Source organism: Salmo trutta, chromosome 12 (assembly GCF_901001165.1).
Source record: "Salmo trutta chromosome 12, fSalTru1.1, whole genome shotgun sequence".
Lineage (NCBI taxonomy): Eukaryota > Metazoa > Chordata > Actinopteri > Salmoniformes > Salmonidae > Salmo > Salmo trutta.
The window spans coordinates 45,860,409-45,868,334 of record NC_042968.1 but is presented as its reverse complement, the minus strand read 5'-3'; positions in this window follow the sequence as shown (position 1 = coordinate 45,868,334).

The window sequence follows — 7,926 nt, the reverse complement described above, 5'->3', positions numbered from 1 at the left end:
TCAACTTCTTTATACTGAGATGCGAGTCACGTCAGTGCATCATTGATGGCTAGTGACAGTCGATTGGTTGGCGGAGGTGGGCTAGAACACAGAACACACCCTCTCTTTCAAAAACTCTCCCTCTCTGGCTTTCTCCCTCTTTCGATCTCTTTCTTACACACACACACACACACACACACACACACACACACACACACACACACACACACACACACACACACACACACACACACACACACACTTTCTCTCTCTCTCTCTCTCTCTCTCTCTCTCTCTCTCTCTCTCTTTAACTATCCATATCTCGCTTTCTCACATTACCAATAGGAAACTTTTTTGTTTTTTTATCCAACCATATTAATCATGACCAAATATTTAGGAACAGGTTGTCATTTCATGGAGTCTGTGAAGGACGAAACCACATGGAAAAAATGGTAAGCAAGTTAGATTAAAAAAAAAAAGATTTTCACTAAGTCAAATGAATGTATTAATATGTTTCATGGTGCTTGTATCTAAACCAAAGTAGATCGTTTTAAGATTGTTTTACAGATGTAGGATCTTAATTTGATCACCCTGTTTCAGGAGAACTTTCCTGCAATGCAGGACATTTAAAACGTGTAGTGTATTTGAGGTTTAAAAAGCCTTCTGAAGTTTGTAATTTAAACTTTTAAATGTCATACTTGATTTCCCCTTACAAATAATGTATCAACAGCTGCAAATGTCCATTAATTATAATCCACATAATATTTCACTTTTTCTGTTGATGCAAGATTATTTACCTGCTGTAGAAAACTGGCTCAAATATATGGTCCTAAACCTAGCAGGAAAGTGCATCCTTGTAGCTGTGTGGATTAACATAGTCTATATGTTTGCCTCGGGGTAAGTTGAGCCAATAGCCACCACAACCCATACAAATTATGATTGTATTTTGTTGATTACATTTGGTCAGTTTTATATGCATAGTGTTTTTTTTTGTCATGCATATGAACTCAAGATAGTGCATTTGTATTGTTACAGAGCAGACATCATCATGTCCCATGTATACAAACGTAAAACAAGCAGTGGTCTAGTCCCCCTTGACGTTGTTGAGAGAGGAAGTGAGAGAAGGGAAGAAGTCCTTTGGAGCAGCAGCAAAGATAGAGTAGCAGAGGAACACAAGTTCATATCTGATGACATGGAGTCTCACAGATCAGTCTCATGGGCTTAGTAGCCTCAAACCCAGAGAACATGTCTACGAATTGGCACATCAAAACAACATCCCTGTCCCAGACAACTGGTCAAGAAATGGAAGGGTAAGTGATATTGAACAGAGAGAATCTATATCTGAATGTATGCATACATTTAAGATATACAATATACCACAACCCCATTCCATGAATGAAACTTTGACCTACCAGCACCATCACCCCCAATGTCACAGGACACCATTACTCACTTACCCCAAGGCAGCTCAACTTCCTCTGTCCCTATGCTCAACCTACCCCATACCCACTGTTATGCCAATAGACCAAGCTATGTTTTCAAAACTGTTATGTTTACATACATGATGATTATTTCCAGGGATACACAACATCCTGAAATATATGTACTGTAGATTTCTTTGTTAGAAAGAATGCTATATTTCACTTGACGTAGTGATGCTGAATGTAAAAAATTACTCAACATGCCCCATTCTTCTCTATAGTCATTAAGCTGCAGTACCTGATGGGAATAGACGGTCTTTGGTGGCCATCAGGAAGTCAGGATAACTCAGTAGAGGGTCTTTGGTGGCCCAGTCAGGAGCAACAGGAAGTCAGGATAACTCAGTAGAGGGTCTTTGGTAGCCCAGTCAGGAGCAACAGGAAGTCAGGATAACTCAGTAGAGGGTCTTTGGTGGCCCAGTCAGGAGCAACAGGAAGTCAGGATAACTCAGTAGAGGGTCTTTGGTAGCCCAGTCAGGAGCAACAGGAAGTCAGGATGACTCAGTAGACCAGGCCTGGACAACTCCAGTCCTCAGGGGTCTGATTGGTGTCACACTTTTCCCCCAGTCCCAGCTAACACACCTGACTCCAATAGTCAACTCATCTTGATCTTCAGTTGAAAATGCAATCAGTTTAAATCAGGCGTGTTTGCTAGAGATGGGGGAAAAGTGTGACACCAATCAGGCCGCCGAGGACTGGAATTGCCCAGGCCTGCAGTAGAGGGTCTTTGGTGGCCGAGTCAGGACCAACAAGAAGTCAGAATGACTCAGTAGAGGGTCTTTGGTGGCCTAGTCAGGACCAACAGGAAGCCGGGATGACTCAGTAGAGGGTCTTTGGTGGCCTAGTCAGGACCAACAGGAAGTCAGGATGACTCAGTAGAGGGTCTTTGGTGGCCTAGTCAGGACCAACAGGAAGCCGGGATGACTCAGTAGAGGGTCTTTGGTGGCCTAGTCAGGACCAACAGGAAGTCAGGATAACTCAGTAAAGGGTCTTTGGTGGCCCAGTCAGGACCAACAGGAAGCCGGGATGACTCAGTAGCAGCACCTACGTAGAGAGGTGTGTTTCTCAGATGACTAAACATGTGTGGGCTGGGTAGTAGACACCTGTCCCATCTCGTCCACCACACCCCCCTCTGTCTTAAAGCAGAATTGTCATCACTTCCTGGTCTGGGTACTAAGGCCTTTGAAGCTTTAGACAGCCTGAGAGAAAACAAAAGGCACAGGGCCTGCTCCTGCACGCACACACACCTCCCATGTGTAACGTGTTGCTTCCGTCTCTCTCCTTCCCTCAACCTGGGCTTCAACCAGGGACTCTGAACACATTGACAAAAGCATTGTTACCTATCTCTCTCCACAAAAGCCATGAGAAAACAACTACTTCAATGTCTCAGAGCAAGTGACGTCAATGATTGAAACGCTATTGGTCATACAGCTAACTAGCTAGCCATTTCACACCGGTTACACATGCATGCATGCTGAAGACACACACACACACACACACACACACACACACCTAAGCATGCAAACACACACACGTGTATGCCTGTGCGTACACACAGACACAGGGATGGAGGGATGCATGACATTCACACATGCACACAGACAGACAGAATTTTTCACCAGAAAGAGATGTCCATACCATGGAAGGATGATGGGGAAACAGATGTCTGTAACATGGAAGGAGGATGGGAAAAGAGATGTCCATAACATGGAAGGATGATGGTGAAAGAGATGTCCATAACATGGAAGGATGATGGGAAAAGAGATGTCCATAACATGGAAGGATGATGGGAAAAGAGATGTCCATAACATGGAAGGAGGATGGGAAAAGAGATGTCCATAACATGGAAGGAGGGTGGGGAAAGAGATGTCCATAACATGGACGGATGATGGGGAAAGAGATGTCCATAACATGGAAGGAGGATGGGGAATGAGATGTCCATAACATGGAAGGATGATGGGGAAAGAGATGTCCATAACATGGAAGGAGGATGGGGAATGAGATGTCTGTAACATGGAAGGATGATGGTGAAAGAGATGTCCATAATATGGAAGGAGGATGGGGAATGAGATGTCCATAACATGGAAGGATGATGGGGAATGAGATGTCTGTAACATGGAAGGATGATGGTGAAATGATCGTTAATCCTGTGGGGAATTTCCAAACATATTGACTGAAGTTTCCTGTATGTGGTTACTTGTGGCTACACTGTGCGTCTGTGTGTGTTCGTGCCAGATGACAAGTGAAACACTTCCACCACAGTGAGCAACACTAAAGGCTGACGGGTTGGGACCATGTAGAGCAGCACTAATAGAGAGATACAAGTGGTAGTGGATAAGGATCAGCCACCACAGGTCTGTCTGGCAAGAACTAATCAGATGTCTTCAGAACAGGTTTATTGCAGATATCGGGTTCAACACGCCACACTCCTAAAAGTTGTTCAATGGAAAGATACAAGAAAATAATAAGCATAAATGGGGCTTCCAGACAACGTACAGAGCACAGCCAAATACACACAGCTAGTAGTACACACTGACAGAACAAAGGCCCAGTTACTGGTAAGCATATATACAATTGAAACATGACTGCCATGTAACTAAGGTCTGCGCATGTGCACAAGACCACGACCAATGTGGAATAGCAACTGCACCACAAGCGAAGGCACAGGCTAAATTAGGCTACATACATACATCATAAGGTTATACACAGTACATGGTAGCATGAGGCTACATAAAGACTGTAAATGTACATAAACACAGCTATACGCATAAACAGACAACATAAACAGAATATATTTCCCTTGAAACAGTACATGTGAGCTTCATCATCAAGCCTAATGAGCTAGCGTTGATGGCTCACATTCTGGCTTAGCTGGCTAGCAGTAACATGACACACATGACAGGAAAATACCTGAAACATATGGTGAATATCAACTTGACCGCCTTAGCAACATCTTGATAACAAACATGGTCATCTCCCATCTATTTCTGATGTCCTTCCAGCTGGATTTCTATTTGCCATATATATTTTAACTGCTGTCTCACAGAAGTTCTGAACCTATATACTTTTTACGGACACAGTATATTTAAAATTAGTTATCTTGTTATTAGTCCCACCCTTCAGCTCCATTCAACCCCTCCCATCTAACTTTAACACCATCCAGTTTTGATTTCTATTTGCGATATATTTTTTCAACTGTGCTCTGATATTTCACAAAAGTTCTGAACCTTTCTATTCTCATAGTTTCTACAGATTGTAAATTAAAGATAAACATTGTTGCTAAAATAATTATTGAGCCCATTCACTTCTGACCGCGATCTCACTCTGAAGACAGGAGCGAGGTTCAGTGAGGTGCACAGGGAATGGCAGACTGTGATTGGCTGATACAAGTGGGGTCTTGTAGGTACCACTAATGAGAACAAGTACAACTAACTACTAGATTAGGGTTGATGTAACTGCTACATAAGAGCTGGCCTTTTTAACACCAAGTATCACCGTATTATCACCATAGTATCACCGTAGTATCACTATACTATCACCATAGTATCACCGTAGTATCACCGTAGTATCACCATACTATCATCGTAGTATCACCGTAGTATCACCGTAGTATCACTATACTATCACCATAGTATCACCGTAGTATCACCGTAGTATCACCATACTATCACCATAGTATCACCGTAGTATCACTATACTATCACCATAGTATCACCGTAGTATCACCGTAGTATCACCATACTATCATCGTAGTATCACCGTAGTATCACCGTAGTATCACCATAGTATCACCGTAGTATCACTATACTATCACCATAGTATCACCGTAGTATCACCGTAGTATCACCATAGTATCACCGTAGTATCACCGTAGTAGTATCACCGTACTATCACCATAGTATCACCGTAGTAGTATCACCATACTATCACCGTAGTATCACCGTAGTATCACCATACTATCACCGTAGTATCACCATAGTATCACCATACTATCACCGTAGTATCACCGTAGTATCACCGTAGTATCACCGTAGTATCACCATACTATCACCGTAGTATCACCGTAGTATCACCATAGTATCACCGTAGTATCACCGTAGTATCACCATACTATCACCGTAGTATCACCATAGTATCACCATACTATCACCGTAGTATCACCGTAGTATCACCATACTATCACCGTAGTATCACCATACTATCACCGTAGTATCACCGTAGTATCACCATACTATCACCGTAGTATACTATCACCGTAGTATCACCATACTATCACCGTACCATCACCGTAGTATCACCGCACTATCACCATAGTATCACCATACTATCACCATACTATCACCGTAGTAGTATCACCATACTATCACCATAGTATCACCGTAGTAGTATCACCATACTATCACCATAGTATCACCGCACTATCATCGTAGTATCACCATAGTATCACCATACTATCACCGTAGTATCACCGTAGTATCACCGTAGTATCACCGTAGTATCACCATACTATCACCGTAGTATCACCGTAGTATCACCATAGTATCACCGTAGTATCACCGTAGTATCACCATACTATCACCGTAGTATCACCATAGTATCACCATACTATCACCGTAGTATCACCGTAGTATCACCATACTATCACCGTAGTATCACCATACTATCACCGTAGTATCACCGTAGTATCACCATACTATCACCGTAGTATACTATCACCGTAGTATCACCATACTATCACCGTACCATCACCGTAGTATCACCGCACTATCACCATAGTATCACCATACTATCACCATACTATCACCGTAGTAGTATCACCATACTATCACCATAGTATCACCGTAGTAGTATCACCATACTATCACCATAGTATCACCGCACTATCACCGTAGTATCACCATACTATCACCGTAGTAGTATCACCATACTATCACCGTAGTATCACCATACTATCACCGTAGTATCACCATACTATCACCGTAGTATCACTGTAGTATCACCATACTATCACCGTAGTATCACCGTAGTATCACCATACTATCACCGTAGTAGTATCACCATACTATCACCGTAGTATCACCGTAGTATACTATCACCGTAGTATCACCATACCATCACCGTACCATCACCGCACTATCACCGTAGTATCACCATACCATCACCGTACCATCACCGCACTATCACCGTAGTATCACCATACTATCACCGTAGTATCACCATAGTATCCCCGTAGTATCACCATACTATCACCATAGTATCCCCGTAGTATCACCATACTATCACCGTAGTATCACCATACTATCACCATAGTATCCCCGTAGTATCACCATAGTATCCCCGTAGTATCACCATAGTATCACCGTAGTTTCCCCGTAGTAACACCATAGTATCACCATACTATACATTAAGACTGTGTCTAAATCAGTCTTATCTGTTCCTTGTCTGTAAACTCAGCTTTGGTGAATGTGCCTGTTACCATGCCTTTAAATATCCACTCCCTAAGTGGCGGCCTAAACCTTCAGCATGCAACGATCCAATGCCTGTCACGTGTCCCTGTCACTTCTGTCAACACAAGGCGTTTTATCCTGTCTGACGAGAACCTAGAAATCCCTATTGGCCTGGACTTACCCCTCCACTTTTCACCCCAGCCATCTATAGGCTACCTCCCCATCATATCCTACACACTGTCAGTCCAAAAAACACAAAGTAAAAGGCAGACTTGAGGAAAATGTTTCTTGATAACAAACATGGTCATCTGTCAATTATAAAACAATGTATCTAATGACGACTTTGGTGAAGTAAAGCTGTCCCAAGGAAACATCCCTCCCCCTGGGATGGATAGGCCTACAACAAGGTTGTAAACCAAGATTATATTAAAGGCCTAATGGTCATGTTTCAGGTTGCAGGAATAGAAGCATGCAGGACTAGATGTTTGTTATGAAAATGTCATGTCACAGCCACACTATCCTCTCAAATGCTGATAGATACAGTAATATAACACTGCAGCCAGCCTGGTTTTCAACCATTCGAAGTTCTCTCATGTCACCCCGCTCCTCCACACACTCCACTGGCTTCCAGTCGAAGCTCGCATCCACTACAAGACCATGGTACTTATCTACGGAGCAGCACTAGGAACTGCCACTTCAGGCTATGCTCAAACCCTACACCCTAACCCAAGCACTCCGTTCTGCCAGCTCAGGTCTCTTGGATCAGAGCATCTGCTAAATGACTAAAATATTATATAATAATAATATAATGCACTAGTAGGCATCTACACTGTAATTAGACTGCAGCCTGCAAGCACCATGATGTAAGTTGGTGCCTCTAGTTGGGAAGTGAGACACCACTTTTCATAACTAGACAAGAAAAAAATACCTGTCCTTGCCATAAATTTGGTTTAATTTATTTGGGCTCTGCTACCACCTAGTGCTTGTTAGGCATACTTGTGCAACACCCTCTCCAGGAAGAA